Source organism: Trematomus bernacchii, unplaced genomic scaffold (assembly GCF_902827165.1).
Source record: "Trematomus bernacchii unplaced genomic scaffold, fTreBer1.1, whole genome shotgun sequence".
Taxonomy (NCBI): domain Eukaryota; kingdom Metazoa; phylum Chordata; class Actinopteri; order Perciformes; family Nototheniidae; genus Trematomus; species Trematomus bernacchii.
This window is the reverse complement of record NW_022987560.1, coordinates 261,124-279,895: the sequence shown is the minus strand read 5'-3', so window position 1 is coordinate 279,895 and position 18,772 is coordinate 261,124. Positions and strand designations below refer to the sequence as shown.

General features: G+C 39.1%; 1 protein-coding gene and 22 non-coding genes across 23 annotated transcripts in view; all 23 read right to left on the bottom strand.

Annotated features, from left to right (window-relative positions):
* The window catches only part of LOC117477337 (nuclear receptor ROR-alpha A-like), a 99,320-nt gene that overhangs the window by 51,698 nt on the left and 28,850 nt on the right, over window positions 1–18,772 (bottom strand). The gene's annotated exons all lie outside the window — the stretch shown is intronic.
* trnal-uaa lies at window positions 364–436 on the bottom strand. The gene has a single exon. It is a non-coding gene; the product is annotated as a tRNA-Leu (tRNA).
* On the bottom strand, window positions 624–696 carry trnav-uac. Its single transcript has one exon. It is a non-coding gene; the product is annotated as a tRNA-Val (tRNA).
* Window positions 798–870, bottom strand: trnav-uac. The gene has a single exon. It is a non-coding gene; the product is annotated as a tRNA-Val (tRNA).
* trnav-uac lies at window positions 972–1,044 on the bottom strand. Its single transcript has one exon. It is a non-coding gene; the product is annotated as a tRNA-Val (tRNA).
* Window positions 8,687–8,759, bottom strand: trnav-uac. Its single transcript has one exon. It is a non-coding gene; the product is annotated as a tRNA-Val (tRNA).
* On the bottom strand, window positions 9,189–9,261 carry trnav-uac. The gene has a single exon. It is a non-coding gene; the product is annotated as a tRNA-Val (tRNA).
* On the bottom strand, window positions 9,449–9,521 carry trnav-uac. The gene has a single exon. It is a non-coding gene; the product is annotated as a tRNA-Val (tRNA).
* On the bottom strand, window positions 9,856–9,928 carry trnav-uac. Its single transcript has one exon. It is a non-coding gene; the product is annotated as a tRNA-Val (tRNA).
* Window positions 10,130–10,202, bottom strand: trnav-uac. The gene has a single exon. It is a non-coding gene; the product is annotated as a tRNA-Val (tRNA).
* Window positions 10,632–10,704, bottom strand: trnav-uac. The gene has a single exon. It is a non-coding gene; the product is annotated as a tRNA-Val (tRNA).
* On the bottom strand, window positions 10,904–10,976 carry trnav-uac. The gene has a single exon. It is a non-coding gene; the product is annotated as a tRNA-Val (tRNA).
* trnav-uac lies at window positions 11,078–11,150 on the bottom strand. Its single transcript has one exon. It is a non-coding gene; the product is annotated as a tRNA-Val (tRNA).
* On the bottom strand, window positions 11,338–11,410 carry trnav-uac. Its single transcript has one exon. It is a non-coding gene; the product is annotated as a tRNA-Val (tRNA).
* On the bottom strand, window positions 11,744–11,816 carry trnav-uac. Its single transcript has one exon. It is a non-coding gene; the product is annotated as a tRNA-Val (tRNA).
* Window positions 12,018–12,090, bottom strand: trnav-uac. The gene has a single exon. It is a non-coding gene; the product is annotated as a tRNA-Val (tRNA).
* On the bottom strand, window positions 12,520–12,592 carry trnav-uac. Its single transcript has one exon. It is a non-coding gene; the product is annotated as a tRNA-Val (tRNA).
* Window positions 12,794–12,866, bottom strand: trnav-uac. Its single transcript has one exon. It is a non-coding gene; the product is annotated as a tRNA-Val (tRNA).
* Window positions 12,968–13,040, bottom strand: trnav-uac. Its single transcript has one exon. It is a non-coding gene; the product is annotated as a tRNA-Val (tRNA).
* trnav-uac lies at window positions 14,436–14,508 on the bottom strand. Its single transcript has one exon. It is a non-coding gene; the product is annotated as a tRNA-Val (tRNA).
* On the bottom strand, window positions 14,609–14,681 carry trnav-uac. The gene has a single exon. It is a non-coding gene; the product is annotated as a tRNA-Val (tRNA).
* On the bottom strand, window positions 15,111–15,183 carry trnav-uac. Its single transcript has one exon. It is a non-coding gene; the product is annotated as a tRNA-Val (tRNA).
* On the bottom strand, window positions 15,385–15,457 carry trnav-uac. Its single transcript has one exon. It is a non-coding gene; the product is annotated as a tRNA-Val (tRNA).

Sequence of the window (18,772 nt, the reverse complement as noted above, 5' to 3'; positions counted from 1 at the left end):
AGCCGCATTCAGAGTCTCAAAAGAAATATTAGACATACAGTACTTCTGGGGATTGAACCCAGAACCTTCTGTGTGTGAAGCATGACATGATGACTGCTAAATTAATTGCATCATTCATGTCATTCTCTCAAATATGTTGGTGTTTTGGTCACATAAGTCACAGTGGATGTACAGAGACTGATGTTAGGTTTCATTGTTATTTAGTTCAAGCATTGTTTTAAATCTAATCAACGTTTATTTTTACATTTTCTCTATTTACAGTTGGTAATGATTAATTAGGCACAAAGACTTGTGATTTCCAATAGGTTCTTGGAACAAACCCTATTGACTCGACGATTGACCGGATGCTATAAGACCAAAGTCTGGTTCCACTGGGGATTGAACCCAGGACCTTCTGCCTTTAAAGCAGACGTGATAACCACTACACTATGGAACCTCTGTCATGTAGATTTTTTAAATTAATGGGGATGTATCTGGTTCTCTCCAAAGTTTATTTTTTACTAACAATTGGAAGAGTTTGTGGGTTACATTGATGCAAGGTCAGGGTAAGGTTATGAACATGGTTTTCCATTTTTTAAGGTGCAATCTTGAAATAAGACCCAGGTAACAACAAGACAGACATCAGGTTCCACTGGGGATTGAACCCAGGTCCTTCTGCATGTAAAGCAGACGTGATAACCACTACACTATGGAACCTCTGTAATATTAAATGTCCTAATCAAACCTTTAACACATGGTTGAATATAAATGACTAGCATAAAATACTACTAGTGATGGCAGCCAATAGGATAAAGCTTTGGTTCCACTGGGGATTGAACCCAGGACATTCCGCGTGTAAAGCAGACGTGATAACCACTACACTATGGAATCTCTCTAATATTAAATGTCCTAATCAAACCTTTAACACATGTTAGAATATAAATGACTAGCATACAATACTACTAGTGATGGCAGCCAATAGGATAAAGCTTTGGTTCCACTAGGGATTGAACCCAGGACCTTCTGCGTGTAAAGCAGACGTGATGACTACTACACTATGGAACCTCTGTGACATGTAAATTGCTAATCAAATATCCAAGACATGGTAGAATATATATGACTACTGTATATGTCACCAGTGTGTGACCGGTCAACTTGACTGGCACGAAGGGTAATTGTTGTGGGAACACTGAGGCACTTCTTTATCGGTGTTTGTGGGCTCTAGGATGTGAAATCCTTGAGGCCATGAGCGTCGGACGCAGGTGACTCAGTGTTTAGTCTACTCCTTCAGAGATGTTGATTTCTCTCTGTGAACCCGTTAAAAGGTCTAGCATAGAGAGAGGTTCTTCAGAATTGACGTGGCAACTCTACCGTGTAGTCAGAACCTCTGACTCTTTGATTTGTGATGTGAATCCTCCGGCCGAATACTCTGAATAAACCCATCAGTGTTTGACATCAAAGCTCCAACTCTCACCGTGTCTCCTTCCTGAGTCGGTGACTCCATGCATTACTACACAGAAGTGTCCTCCACAAATTGGCGTTGTCGGCAGGATACCAACAGATCTTCAGAAACTGGTAAGTGTGATTTCAAATCTACATTTGGACATTGCCTTACCAGAATCTGTGATTGACGGTATCCTAAAATTATCTGTGAAGCTAAGCGGCTGCATTTCGTTTTGGTTAATGAACATTTGGGGCTAGTAACCCCAGGGGATCATCCAGGGACTCTGTCTTGGCTGGTTCCCTCTGTGTGTGCTGCTCGGGACGTATGTGCCGTGCAGGCATACACGGAGATGTTTAAAAAGACCTTAATGAGGGCAGCAGTAAAGTGGAACTTCTGTGTGAAATCAAAATAGAGATTTGTAATGAACAAATCGCCGAGATTCCAGGGGTTTCAGCGGCCAACACTAGCAGTTAACTAAAGCAGCCAGAGATATTACCCCCAGCGCCTCTAAAAAAAACACGGCTCCAGCTGCGGCTCCGGGTGTGTGTGTCCTCTGTGTGTGCTGCTCGGGACATGTGTGCCGCACAGGCAGCCGTTTTGCTGCTCGGGGCATGTGTTCCGCACAGGCAGTCGCAGGGATGCAAAATACCTCCCCGTATCTGCATGGGCTGGTGAAGTGAACTCAGAGGGAGAAAATCACAGCTTTTGTCTATAACTTTAACTCACACCACCGCCGTCTCTATTAAAAACGAGACTGTTTAAAAGCACTCTCGTGGCTTGTGGCCGTTTACGACGTGCTGGCCGGTGCGAGTTGCGTGCATTACCTGATGCGACAGGCTCCCTACATTGCTGGAGGAGCTGGTGTCGGTCCGGGGTGCATACATAAAATTATAGGCTAATTGATCATGGGTGGGCAGTGGTATGCAAGTGTAGAGCAAAACTGTGTTTTATCGTTGTGATGAACATGATGGGAGGTGTGTAGGCTGGTCGAGTAGGACTACAGTTAACTGTGTGGTTTCGGATAGAAAGGGTAGAGGAAAAAAGTCTATGTGCTCCAGATCGGGGGGGGCATAGCACCACTAGAGCAGGGATAGTGGGGTCGCAAGAGGATAAGCTAGTTATTGCTCTTGGACGGTCTTCAGGCACCGATCTAAGGACTTGTATACAAGGGTGGGCGCACGAGTCAAGGTGCCCCACTGGATTCCCCATTGGGGAGAGATCATATAGTCCCTACCCCCTCTGAAACCTCTTTAATCCGGACTAAATTGAGCTGGATGAACTTTGCTGTCGCACTGGTGTTTATTACGAGTTCATCATGTTTGTTTGTCTGATTGTTTGTATCAGGGGTCTATATTGGTTTGTCTAACCGCCGTCTTGTGCATGTTTTGTAACAACTAATAATGAATCAGTCCATAGCCAGGGTAAAATAAACTAAGCTTTAGTTAACTCACCAAAAGTAAATGACTTGAGAAAGATAAATAATATATAGTGTTTTGCAAAATTCTGGTAGTATAGATGTGCTGCAAAATGAAAATAAATAGCAAAAGAGTGTTTTTATGTCCTGCATCTGAGTGTGCAGAGGAAACGTAAACAAGAAGCACACTGTTCAGGGTGTGCGCTGCATCTAAGTGTGCAGAGGAAATGTAAACAAGGAGCACACTGTTCAGGGTGTGCGCTGTAGGTGTAAGAAGAAAATAAGATTATATTACTTTTAAGAATACATTCTTAAATTGTATTGCTGGTATGTTAAGATATGTTTGTGACCTTTTATAAACCCTATGCCCCGTCCTGCACCCTGAGACCCTCAGAGGCATCACTGCTGGTCGTAAAAAACCTGCCTGAGGAGGTCAGGGTGGCAAAATCTGTCTGCTGTTTTAGGTCAATATTGTATTATTTGTTTCATTTATTCTTAAATCTATGTATTGTATGGTAATAATGAAAAAAAACGTAATGTATTGAACACATTCCGAAACAAAGCTGATAAGACAGAACTTGACTCAGACATAATACAAATTATTGTTGAAACCTTTTGCGCTGTTGCTGCAAAATGGAAACTTTGTTGATTATCTGTTCCAACTGGCCACTGGATTCAGATAATTAATATAAGTTGAAGTTTAATTACAGTTTTAAATATAGTTTAACATTCTTTATTAAACTGCTTCAAATGATTTCTCGTATCAACCAATTGGTCTCCATAGACATTACTAAAATTCTAATAGTTGTTAAACTACTGACAAGTTTTCTGAATCCGAGCTTATGAACAAAAGAGTAAAGGTCGCTGGTTAAGCCAGGATCAATATATTTGTTGACGTTTTCATTACAGTGTGCATAATAAATGTGTTAAATGAATTGAGCAATTATTTAAAAAGTATAATGTTGCAATCTCTTTACAATAAGTAATTACAGTTAACAAAGAAGTAGAGGTTGTTTTCCAAGGGCCTCACCTTCACAGCCCTACACTTTAAATCATGAGACTTTCAAATCATAACAGACAGAGATCGGTATCACTTTGTGTTGCAAGCCAAATCCATGTAAAGGTTCTACTTGAGCCCAATTTAAATACCATAAAGAAAGTATTGAACCCAGCTCAAGCTAAATGTCAAATGTATTTAATTAATGTACAAGTGTTTTGATTTATTTCAAATGTTCTAATCTCAGCTTCTTTCGAGTTCAGTCTAAGCAACAAATTGTTTCTCATAACATTCTCACTGCTGTCCCAAATGTTTTAACCTTGGGCAGACAAGCTGTTCACACACCCACACACACACACACACACACACACACACACACACACCCACACACTTTGGATAAGTAGTCACCTTATCCACATTGTAAATTGTTGCCTTCTTTAAAGTTATTAGTAATTTAAGATTAATTATTAAATTAAATGTGGTACATAAGATAAAATAAATAAAATAACTTGACTTGATCATTTTGTTCACAACATTAGACCTGTCCTCTAATCTCTACTAGAATAAGATAAGTGTGCATGTTTGAATGTTTTAACACTCCTGTAATGTACCTAATCTTGATATCCTTTTCATTACAGAGCTGGGAAAATGGTGTATTGATTAGATTCTGATCCGTGCAAGTCCAATTTTGACTGACTTTAGTTCTAATGTTAATTTGACTTCAACCCATAAGTAATTATTTAAATTAACTCTAAATGTCACATGATGATGGATTAGGGTTCCACATTTCTTCCACTAATTTGTTTTACAATTAGGCCAAAGGTAAAGAGAGACATTGATGACCTTGTGTCCCTTTTGTTAGTACGTGGTTCCATTTTGTCTATGGCCTTGGACGGCTTCACTAAAAGTCACCCAGTTCTGCCCTGCTGCAGTCCGGCTGAGTGCAGTCACAGAGATGCTATGGCTGCTCTACATGACATTAATGGTCTGGTCTGAATGGACACCATTTCCTGCTCCCAGAGAGAATGACACTCCTCAAACTGAACATTACAGCTGTTGATACTGTCTCACATGTATCCCCCCCACTGAGCCATGAACTGAAAGCATGACATCTGCTATGAACACTTGGAAGCCTCCCTGTCACACCAGCACCAACCCTTGGGTCAGTCAGATGAGACTAACGGCTTCACTTAGGGCATTTGGTTCAGATACATGACTCTCGTTACCGCAGAGTGGGTTGTTTTTAAGGCTATTCATACTGCTATGCAGAGGATGCCTGTAAGTTGGCGAGCTAGTAAAAGCCCCTACTATTGTTTCAAATAGGCCTAATGTCAGGGGTCTCTTAATGTCTAGTTCTACATGTATTCACATTATATAGACAATGTTTCCACCTGGTAAAACTAAAGGCTGCACAAAACTCAGGCTACAATACAACCATTATGTTCTGCTCTAACGATTCAATATATAGATTCTACATCAAAACAATTAGCTTTTATTGTTTCCAATGATAACGTCACCTTCAGTGGAGGAATGCAAACCTGTTTTCAAATGTAAGGTTTTGATTTTGTTTGACATTTCTCAGTAATGACACCCTCAGACACCCAGTATCATTCATGCTATGCCATCAGTAATAACTCAGATGTTAAAGGGATGAAACTTTTCCTCCCAAATCAGATATGCTTTGTTTTTCAACAAATGTATCAATTTCCTGCATAATATAAGTTTCTCACAATGGTTTTTTGTAAGCTGCACACAGGTGATACTGAGTCTTCTCGATTAATAGATTATAAACTATACCATGTTTAAATAGACTCCTATGTTATTATTTCATATGTACCATATGTAAGAAAAGGGAGGGAAGAGTCAATTATATTGAGTAATTTATTTCTCAAACCTATGTTTTATGGAAGAGACAAAATATTTCTGATAAACCAACATTTTATCAAAAGGTAAATGGTGAATTAATATACATTTAGAATCATTGAGAAGGGGTTATATCCACAGGGACAAGCTCACCTTTAACTTACAATAACATGTCTCTGCTATGGACTGATGAGTATATGATTCTTGCATGTTAAATGACTAACACAAACCTTCAAAATGATAATGTGCATGTGTCAGGAAGGCTCCCAAATAATTCTGAGGGGCCTATCCTATTTTTGTAATTAAATGATAATGTGCTAATCCATTACTTTGACTTGTCTTCACTCAGAAAAACATCCCTATCAGGTGTTAACCCAATAACTAGGACAGCTCTCAAGGCCAAGGGTCAGAGAGGGAGGGTCACACTCTCCGGGTGCAGAGAGCACCCCCAGCCACATGCAAGGAAGCACGAGGTCGTTCGAGATGGGATGCTTCTCTTCACCTTTCTGCTAAGAGGGGGTTCTTCTCTTCATCTTTCTGCTCGGTGGGCTCTAGCAGACAACCCTGCAGGACGAGCGAGGGTTTCAGAGGCTTCTATAATACAAGGTTCCATGTTTCTTGGAGGAGTTTGATGTCTTCCTAACCTCTCCCATCACGGGGGGGACACCTGGATGCATCAGGAATACGCAGTTGTACTCAAGCAGATAGCAGAAGGAATACCGGCAGATGAGCCTCCGTCTCACTGGGGGATTAACTACAGTGCTCACTGAATGAGCCACACAAAAGCAGAGCAATTGGGGGGGGTTGAAATATGGCGCTCTGATGAAGAAGAGTTTGAGCCAATCAGCACCTCAGTGCTAATCTACAGTATCAGGATGCCTTTACACACCAGACACTCGGTGTCATAAAGGGAGGAGGAGAACGAGTCAGGAAGACTGACGGACATGTTCTTCCAGCTCTCGTACAAAGATGAACTTTGAATTGAATGACCAGATGTTTAAAGATGTACAATTAATGATTGTTTTTTATATTTCCAATGACCAGACATGTGTTAAATAGTGGTGATAAATATATTTAGTCAGATCAGATTACATTTTCACACTAAACAAAATTAATAAATAAATATTCTCAGATTATAAGGTATTGAATAATAAGGTATTTCTAATATTATAACAGATAATGTTAATATCCTTAATCATCCAGCACTCAGGCTTAACAACACTACTCTGTAATGTATTACCCATGCACAGACAGACCTACAATGATGTTTCAAGTACACTGGATTAATTTCAGTTTTGGCCCAAAACAAATATTTATAATAATTCATATAACAATTATGTAGCATATTTGATCCTCAAATTAGAGAAGTATAATTTAAAGAAATTGATATTCTATATTCAACATTAGATAAACACAGAAGAACCCTTTCCAAGTACCATAAGTAGATGATCAGGTAAGTATGGTTAATAAGAATAATTGATAGACTTAATTTGGTACAGATCAGTTGTAGCATTTACAAATGTATGAATTAAAGTTTTAAGAATGTTTAATCCTTCCTTTCCAGGTTTTTACAAAAGTCTTTGAATATTTGCCTAACTTTTCCTTTTCAGATTTTGAACAATGTACTTGACTAAAATTAATGTATTGATTTTACTAAGACTAAGTGCCTTACTCTTGGCTAAAGCGTAATTAAGTAAACGTAAAGTAATCCTAAAATTGAGGACACTGCAACTTTGCTGATTACAGATTGATCAAATCACCACTGTGAATTTTATGCCTTAGCTGGATCTCTTATGATCCTACGTTTTAAATGCTTTTGACTAGTGATTGTCTTAAAGCAAATCTTTAAGCTGCTGCTGGTTTTGATTTTATAGTTTGATAAATGACATTAACTAATGGTTTAAATGATAAAAGATATTAGTTTAAAACAAATATTTTGCTATTATGTATCTGTGTTTTTATGTGTGTTCATTATTGTACTTATTGACAAAAGATGCTCCAAACACTGATGAGAGATAATTGTTCCTATTATGATTGCCTGTATCAATCATTGTGATTGAATGTTTCAATCTCATTCTACTTTGTGATGTAATTGAATGTAAGGTGAGACCACACTCGAATCTGAAGACGCCTATTGATTTAAGTATTGAACAGAATTATTAGACTAATGTTTTAAGGTTATCAAAAATGATAAAAAGAGAGGAACTGTTAAGGAATAATTCTTCTAGATATCTAACCTTTTACTCTGACATGTGTTATCTCCTCTAAGGAAAGGCCTTGGTGCCATATGTGTTGTTGTCACCAGTGTGTGACCGGTCAACTTGACTGGCACGAAGGGTAATTGTTGTGGGAACACTGAGGCACTTCTTTATCGGTGTTTGTGGGCTCTAGGATGTGAAATCCTTGAGGCCATGAGCGTCGGACGCAGATGATTCAGTGTTTACTCTACTCCTTCAGAGATGTTGATTTCTCTCTGTGAACCTGTTAAAAGGTCTAGCATAGAGAGGTTCTTCAGAATTGACGTGGCAACTCTACCGTGTAGTCAGAACCTCTGACTCTTTGATTTGTGATGTGAATCCTCCGGCCTAATACTCTGAATAAACCCATCAGTGTTTGACATCAAAGCTCCAACTCTCACCGTGTCTCCTTCCTGAGTCGGTGACTCCATGCATTACTACACAGAAGTTTCCTCCACAATAACCACTACACTATGGAACCTCTGTAATATTACATTTCCTAATCAAACCTTTAACACATGATAGAATATAAATGACTAGCATAAAATACTACTAGTGATGGCAGCCAATAGGATAAAGCTTTAGTTCCACTGGGGATTGAACCCAGGACCTTCTGCTTGTAAAGCAGACTTGATGACTACTATATGGAAACTCTGTGACATTTAAATTGCTAATCAAATATCCAAGACATGGTAGAATATATATGACTACTATAAAAATACTACCTGTGAGGTCAGGTGAGGATAAAGCTCTGGTCCCACTGGGGATTGAACCCAGGACCTTCTGCGTGTAAAGCAGACGTGATGACTACTACACTATGGAACCCCTGTGAGAACGTAATTAACTAATTGCAATATAAACATGGTTCTGAATATAGTTCAGGAGTTAAAAAGCTGCATTCAGAGTCTCAAAATAAATTTTAGACATACAGTACTTCTGGGGATTGAACCCAGAACCTTCTGTGTGTGAAGCATGACATGATGACTGCTAAATTAATTGCATCATTCATATCATTCTCTCAAATATGTTGGTGTCTTGGTCACATAAGTCACAGTGGATGTACAGAGACTGATGTTAGGTTTCATTGTTATTTAGTTCAAGCATTGTTTTAAATCTAATCAACGTTTATTTTTACATTTTCTCTATTTACAGTTGGTAATGATTAATTAGGCACAAAGACTTTTGATTTCCAATAGGTTCTTGGAACAAACCCTATTAACTCGACGATTCACCGGATGCTATAAGACCAAAGTCTGGTTCCACTGGGGATTGAACCCAGGACCTTCTGCGTGTAAAGCAGACGTGATAACCACTACACTATGGAACCTCTGTCATGTAGACTTTTTTAATTAATGGGGATGTATCTGGTTCTCTCCAAAGTTTATTTTTTACTAACAATTGGAAGAGTTTGTGGGTTACATTGATGCAAGGTCAGGGTAAGGTTATGAACATGGTTTTCCATTTTTTAAGGCGCAATCTTGAAATAAGACCCAGGTAACAACAAGACAGACGTCAGGTTCCACTGGGGATTGAACCCAGGTCCTTCTGCGTGTAAAGCAGACGTGACAACCACTACACTATGGAACCTCTGTAATATTACATTTCCTAATCAAACCTTTAACACATGGTAGAATATAAATGAATGGCATAAAATACTACTAGTGATGGCAGCCAATAGGATAAAGCTTTGGTTCCACTGGGGATTGAACCCAGGACCTTCTGCGTGTAAAGCGTCTTTGGGTCTTAGAAAAGCGCTATATAAATAGAATTTATTATTATTATTATTATTAAAGCAGACGTGATGACTACTATATGGAAACTCTGTGACATTTAAATTGCTAATCAAATATCCAAGACAAGGTAGAATATATATGACTACTATATATAATACTACCAGTGAGGTCAGGTGAGGAGAAAGCTCTGGTTCCACTGGGGATTGAACCCAGGACCTTCTGCGTGTAAAGCAGACGTGATAACCACTACACTATGGAACCTCTGTCATGTAGACTTTTTAAATTAATGGGGATGTATCTGGTTCTCACCAAAGTTTATTTTTTAATAACAATTGGAAGAGTTTGTGGGTTACATTGATGCAAGGTCAGAGGAAGGTTATGAACATGGTTTTCCATTTGTTAAGGCGCAATCTTGATTCATTTTACCTGAAATAAGACCCAGGTAACAACAAGACAGACCTCAGGTTCCACTGGGGATTGAACCCAGGACCTTCTGCGTGTAAAGCAGATGTGATACCCACTATACTATGGAACCCCTGTGAGAATGTAATTTAACTAATTGCAATATAAACATGGTTCTGAATATAGTTCAGGAGTTAAAAAGCCGCATTCAGAGTCTCAAAAGAAATGTTAGACATACAGTACTTCTGGGGATTGAACCCAGAACCTTCTGTGTGTGAAGCATGACATGATGACTGCTAAATTAATTGCATCATTCATGTCATTCTCTCAAATATGTTGGTGTTTTGGTCACATAAGTCACAGTGGATGTTCAGAGACTGATGTTAGGTTTCATTGTTATTTAGTTCAAGCATTGTTTTAAATCTAATCAACGTTTATTTTTACATTTTCTCTATTTACAGTTGGTAATGATTAATTAGGCACAAAGACTTTTGATTTCCACTGGTTCTTGGAACAAACCCTATTGACTCGACGATTGACCGGATGCTATAAGACCAAAGTCTGGTTCCACTGGGGATTGAACCCAGGACCTTCTGCGTGTAAAGCAGACGTGATAACCACTACACTATGGAACCTCTGTCATGTAGACTTTTTTAATTAATGGGATGTATCTGGTTCTCACCAAAGTTTATTTTTTACTAACAATTGGAAGAGTTTGTGGGTTACATTGATGCAAGGTCAGGGTAAGGTTATGAACATGATTTCCATTTTTTAAGGCGCAATCTTGATTCATTTTACCTGAAATAAGACGCAGGTAACAACAAGACACACGTCAGGTCCCACTGGGGATTGAACCCAGGACCTTCTGCGTGTAAAGCAGACGTGATAACCACTACACTCTAGAACCTCTGTAATATGAAATATCCTAATCAAACCTTTAACACATGGTAGAATATAAATGACTAGCATAAAATACTACTAGTGATGGCAGCCAATAGGATAAAGCTTTGGTTCCACTGGGGATTGAACCCAGGACCTTCTGCGTGTAAAGCAGACGTGATAACCACTACACTATGGAACCTCTGTCATGTAGACTTTTTTAATTAATGGGGATGTATCTGGTTCTCTCCAAAGTTTATTTTTTACTAACAATTGGAAGAGTTTGTGGGTTACATTGATGCAAGGTCAGGGTAAGGTTATGAACATGGTTTTCCATTTTTTAAGGCGCAATCTTGAAATAAGACCCAGGTAACAACAAGACAGACGTCAGGTTCCACTGGGGATTGAACCCAGGTCCTTCTGCGTGTAAAGCAGACGTGACAACCACTACACTATGGAACCTCTGTAATATTACATTTCCTAATCAAACCTTTAACACATGGTAGAATATAAATGAATGGCATAAATACTACTAGTGATGGCAGCCAATAGGATAAAGCTTTGGTTCCACTGGGGATTGAACCCAGGACCTTCTGCGTGTAAAGCGTCTTTGGGTCTTAGAAAAGCGCTATATAAATAGAATTTATTATTATTATTATTATTAAAGCAGACGTGATGACTACTATATGGAAACTCTGTGACATTTAAATTGCTAATCAAATATCCAAGACAAGGTAGAATATATATGACTACTATATATAATACTACCAGTGAGGTCAGGTGAGGAGAAAGCTCTGGTTCCACTGGGGATTGAACCCAGGACCTTCTGCGTGTAAAGCAGACGTGATAACCACTACACTATGGAACCTCTGTCATGTAGACTTTTTAAATTAATGGGGATGTATCTGGTTCTCACCAAAGTTTATTTTTTAATAACAATTGGAAGAGTTTGTGGGTTACATTGATGCAAGGTCAGAGGAAGGTTATGAACATGGTTTTCCATTTGTTAAGGCGCAATCTTGATTCATTTTACCTGAAATAAGACCCAGGTAACAACAAGACAGACCTCAGGTTCCACTGGGGATTGAACCCAGGACCTTCTGCGTGTAAAGCAGATGTGATACCCACTATACTATGGAACCCATGTGAGAATGTAATTTAACTAATTGCAATATAAACATGGTTCTGAATATAGTTCAGGAGTTAAAAAGCCGCATTCAGAGTCTCAAAAGAAATGTTAGACATACAGTACTTCTGGGGATTGAACCCAGAACCTTCTGTGTGTGAAGCATGACATGATGACTGCTAAATTAATTGCATCATTCATGTCATTCTCTCAAATATGTTGGTGTTTTGGTCACATAAGTCACAGTGGATGTTCAGAGACTGATGTTAGGTTTCATTGTTATTTAGTTCAAGCATTGTTTTAAATCTAATCAACGTTTATTTTTACATTTTCTCTATTTACAGTTGGTAATGATTAATTAGGCACAAAGACTTTTGATTTCCACTGGTTCTTGGAACAAACCCTATTGACTCGACGATTGACCGGATGCTATAAGACCAAAGTCTGGTTCCACTGGGGATTGAACCCAGGACCTTCTGCGTGTAAAGCAGACGTGATAACCACTACACTATGGAACCTCTGTCATGTAGACTTTTTTAATTAATGGGGATGTATCTGGTTCTCACCAAAGTTTATTTTTTACTAACAATTGGAAGAGTTTGTGGGTTACATTGATGCAAGGTCAGGGTAAGGTTATGAACATGATTTTCCATTTTTTAAGGCGCAATCTTGATTCATTTTACCTGAAATAAGACGCAGGTAACAACAAGACACACGTCAGGTCCCACTGGGGATTGAACCCAGGACCTTCTGCGTGTAAAGCAGACGTGATAACCACTACACTCTAGAACCTCTGTAATATGAAATATCCTAATCAAACCTTTAACACATGGTAGAATATAAATGACTAGCATAAAATACTACTAGTGATGGCAGCCAATAGGATAAAGCTTTGGTTCCACTGGGGATTGAACCCAGGACCTTCTGCGTGTAAAGCAGACGTGATGACTACTACACTATGGAACCTCTGTGACATGTAAGTTGCTAATCAAATATCCAAGACATGGTAGAATATATATGACTACTATAAAAATACTACCAGTGAGGTCAGGGGCCTCATTTATAAAGGGATATATGCTCAAAAAATGGCGTACGCCAGTTTCTACGCAATGTTTGGGATTTATAAAATACTAACTTGACGGGAAAATGTGCGGTCCTCCACGCAAACTCTAACCCATGCGTACGCACTAAGCACAACAACGGGAGAGACGAGAAACTGCGACACCGTTGGCAGAAGGAAGAATGGAGAGAAATATGTGGAAATAAATAAAATGTTACCTCTCATTTATCATATATGAAGAATTCATTTTCAAACATTGATTAAAGCCAATCTTAAAATGATTAAACAAACGCCTGTTTGAGACTACTCAGTGCACATAAAAACATAACTTGGAGAAATAAATAAATACGGATATGTTATTTAAAACCACCTCGAATATATTGTGTTAATGTTATGAAATGTTTTCTCATAAATGATGCGGTAAGCAGGAGGACAGAATAACGTCTAAACTAATGCCGTTTTGCTTTTCTATAGGTTGTAGATACGAGCATGGTTTCATATACTATCACGTTTAATCGTATTTTATGCCGTTTGCCAAGACTTGATAAGTCACTCGTAAAACACAGGAGGTATGGAAACTAAGAACACCATATGTGGTAAATTGTACAGCTAATATAACACAACACATTGTATTTCCTTTAACTGGTGGATTATGGATATATAGTTGCTGATCGACAGCTGGAACACAAACCACCAAATACAACAAAATAATTCAGATCCAGTCGTCATGACTCCACTCCGGAGGGATTCCCCGATCATTTCTTACAGTTTCTCATCAAGGGGGGGTCTCCTGTCCCCGGGACAAACACACTGCCTGAGGAAGGTTATGTGTATTTTTTTTGCCATTAACTTTTTTCGGACCACTTATTTATTCATTTTGGTGACGATCCGACCTCCATGCTGCTACTCTGGTTCAAACTGCATCCACCAAACAATATGATTTATCTCCACCTTCCCAAAATAACCAAAATCTGACACGGTGTGAGATGTCTTTTTTAGCTGTTCTATCGTCATTTCCTGCGATCTTCTTCATGCAGTCAGTCAGAATGAATGAATGAATGGGCGTTTCTTTGACTATGTATAGGCAAATATGGGCGTTACGAGTCGATTGTGATTTATAAAGGGAAACAGGCGTAGGAAGTGCCGTCCGCACTTCTCTCACCGGTACGCAATGTTTTGTGAATCGGAAAATGGCGGAAAATGTATGTACCTATTTTTGTGCTTTGTACTACGTAAGCAACCTTCCTACGTCAATCCTACGCAAGGCGTTATAAATGAGGCCCCAGGTGAGAATAAAGCTCTGGTTCCACTGGGGATTGAACCCAGGACCTTCTGCGTGTAAAGCAGACGTGATGACTACTACACTATGGAACCCCTGTGACATGTAAGTTGCTAATCAAATATCCAAGACATGGTAGAATATATATGACTACTATACAAATACTACCAGTGAGGTCAGGTGAGGATAAAGCTCTGGTTCCACTGGGGATTGAACACAGGACCTTCTGCGTGTAAAGCAGACGTGATGACTACTACACTATGGAACCCCTGTGAGAATGTAATTGAACTAATTGCAATATAAACATGGTTCTGAATATAGTTCAGGAGTTAAAAAGCCGCATTCAGAGTCTCAAAAGAAATATTAGACATACAGTACTTCTGGGGATTGAACCCAGAACCTTCTGTGTGTGAAGCATGACATGATGACTGCTACATTAATTGCATCATTCATGTCATTCTCTCAAATATGTTGGTGTTTTGGTCACATAAGTCACAGTGGATGTACAGAGACTGATGTTAGGTTTCATTGTTATTTAGTTCAAGCATTGTTTTAAATCTAATCAACGTTTATTTTTACATTTTCTCTATTTACAGTTGGTAATGATTAATTAGGCACAAAGACTTTTGATTTCCACTGGTTCTTGGAACAAACCCTATTGACTCGACGATTGACCGGATGCTATAATACCAAAGTCTGGTTTCACTGGGGAATGAACCCAGGACCTTCTGCGTGTAAAGCAGACGTGATAACCACTACACTATGGAACCTCTGACATGTAGTCTTTTTAAATGAATGGGGATGCATCTGGTTCCCACCAAAGTTTATTTTTTACTAACAATTGTAAGAGTTTGTGGGTTACATTGATGCAAGGTCAGGGTAAGGTTATGAACATGGTTTTCCATTTTTTAAGGCGCAATCTTGATTCATTTTACCTGAAATAAGACCCAGATAACAACAAGACAGACGTCAGGTTCCACTGGGGATTGAACCCAGGACCTTCTGCGTGTAAAGCAGACGTGATAACCACTACACTATAGAACCTCTGTAATATTACATTTCCTAATCAAACCTTTAACACATGGTAGAATATAAATGACTAGCATAAAATACTACTAGTGAGGGCAGTGAATAGGAAAAAGCTTTGGGGACTGGGGATTGAACCATGCAGGACCTTCTGCGTGTAAAGCAGACGTGATGACTACTACACTATGGAACCTCTACAAGGAACCTTTCACCATTCGGAAACTTACATATAGGATTGAAATAACACAATATATATAAAACCCTTAAACATTCATATAAAATAACTAGGGCTGTCAGTCGATTAAAATAGTTAATCGCGATTAATCGCAAATTAATCGCACATTTTTTATCTGTTCTAAATGTACCTCAGAGGGATATTTTTCAAGTTTGTAATACTCTTATCAACATATGAGTGGACAAATATGCTTTATATGTTTGTTTATTATCATTTGAACAATGACAAATATTCTCATGAATATTAAACACAACAACCTCTGAACATTACAAATATTCGCCTCAATTCAACCTGGAACCTCTCTCATACAATAATACAATACAAAGTGTGTGTGTGTGTGTGTCTGGCTCGTGCGAGTCGCGCCACACATACACACACCCTCCCGGTCTTCCCGATGGCCAGTCCGGGCTTGCCGGTGAGCGTGGAAGTGTGGTCTGCCACAAGCGGGCGGCAGGAGCGGGGCTGTCAGCATCAGCTCGTACAGTAGATGGTATTTTAATCTCGATGCGCTCTGAAACTACGGGGCGGGGCGGCCGAGGACAAAAAATACACATGCGTTAATCGCGTTAAAATAATTTGTGGCGTTAATTTTTTTTTGCGTTAACGCGTTATTAACGTGTTAACTTGACAGCCCTAAAAATAACCCAATTGCCCCTTGGCTCCACCAACACACACACCACCCCATGCTTATTGAATATATTAAATAGGTAGTTTGAACCTCTTGGTGCTCCAATTTGACTCTGCCAGAGAAACATGCTGCTCAGCCTTCTGTGCCCCTTCCCCAAACACACACACACACACACACACACACACACCACACACACACACACACACATACACACACACACACACACAAACACACAGATCCCCTTTCCGCCCTCAGGGCCCCCATATGGACTCGATGGATGAGCCTTTTCAAGACTCCTCGTACAGAGATTTCAGAAGTGTCTGCACATGTCCAACATTGCAGTACACAGTAAAGATATACCAGAGTTCAGTACTAACAGTATAGTAAAAATATTGTCAGCATCAATCCAGCATGGACCTTTTATAATGTAGTTTGAATTTAACCAATAAATGATAACATCTGTTCAAAGAATCTCACAAAAGAGACTTGGATTACCTTAACAAAATGTGATAGTTTGTAAATGTGTTCAAGGTAACATGGGTTGCGTAAACATTTTCCAGCGGTGAAACATTCCCATCAATCATTCAAAGTTAAACAGTGAGATGTCATACAACAGAGGTTCCATAGTGTAGTAGTCATTACGTCTGCTTTACACGCAGAATGTCCTGGGTTCAATCCACTGGAGCCAGAAGTTTCTCTTGTTGTTACCTTGCTGATGCCTTATCTCAGGTAAAAGGAATCAAGATTGCCCTATAATAAATGGAAAACCATGTTCATAACCTTACCCTGACCTTGCCTTAATCTAACCCTCAAACTCTTGCATATTTGTACAAATGACGCTGTGGTCAGAACCACATATATGTGTTTTAACTTAAAAAGTCTACATGATGGAGGTTCCATAGTGTAGTAGTTATGTCTGCTTTATATGCAGAAGTTACTGGGTTCAATCCCCAGTGGAACCAACATTATTATCACATGCGTCCAATCGACTGTTAGAACAATGAACTTTAAAAACGGATAAACCTGCTCTGTTAGGTCAGTGTTGGTATGACTGTCTCCTATTATACCTGCATGAAGTCTGCAGTTTGTGGACGTCAGCAGAGGAGGATACATCTGTTCCTCGCATGTGCACTAAACACCAAAACCTATATGAGTGTATGCAGCATTATTCTGCAAAATGTGCACAGATATGCATCGCAATAACCACCGACACACGTCTAGTCTCAGGAAGAATTTTAGAATACGTAGCGGCTGATATAAAGAAAAATATGTTCTCTTATGTTCTCACACGTCAAGTTTTTCATGCAATAGTGACACGATCTGTAAGTGTGTGTGTGTGTGTGTGTGTGTGTGTGTGTGTGTGTGTGTGTGTGTGTGTGTGTGTGTGTGTGTGTGTGTGTGTGTGTGTGTGTGTGTAGAAGCCTCAAGGGTAAACACAGCTATGCGACAGCTCCGTGGGTGTGTGTGTGTGTGTGTATGTGTGTGTGTGTGTGTGTGTATGTGTGTGTGTGTGTGTGTGTGTGTGTGTGTGTGTGTGTGTGTGTGTGGTGTGTGTGTGTGTGTGTGTGTGTGTGTGTGTGGTGGTGTGTGTGTGTGTGTGTGTGTGTGTGTGTGTTATCTTTGCTCTCACTGATGTTCGTCTGCAGACAGGCTGGAAATATGTCTGTGTGATTCAATCTCTTGTCTTTTTTTGTATTTTGCACACAGCATGTGCATCATATCTTTTTAATAACCAGTCGCAAGGCTTTGTTCATACACAAGCAACTCACAAAACTATTTTACACATTACATTACATGTTACTTGTGGTAAGAGCGATATTTAACTGAAAATAATAGGGAAATGTTTACTCAGAAGTTTTCTTCCACCCTTGCCCCTGCTAACATCTCAGTAAATGAGCTAGTAGATCATTTTAATTAAAAATTAAAAATGTTATAAATGCCATTACTCCAACTAAGGTAAAGGAAGTGACTGGGAAGAAAATATCTCCATGGAGAAAGGCCATGACCGTGAGAACAGAGAACAAAAGAGTTTTGAAAAGCTGAACGTAGGTGGCGAAAAACAAATCTCCAGGTTCACTTTGAAATCTATAAAGAGAGACTTGGCCTTTATAATTTGGAATTGAAAATTGCCCGACAGTCTTTCTTCTCTGACATCATTGCCAAAAACAAAAACAATGACAATGACTTTGCCTCCTTCTTCACTGACAAAATTCAGAAAATCAGACAAGCAGTCAGTCCCTCTGCATCAGGTACAGCAGCATTTTTTTAAATGTTTTCGGATTTCACATCGCATAAACACCAAATCCCAGCGTGCATAGCGGAATATCAGTATGAGAAAAACTGCTTCATCTGTCCTTTGACCCTCACATCGTACAAGGAAAAACTTCCAGAGAAAAACCCACAGTTAATATACACACATTCCTTCACATTTACATTTAAATTTACATTTTTTTTAAATATAACTACGGTT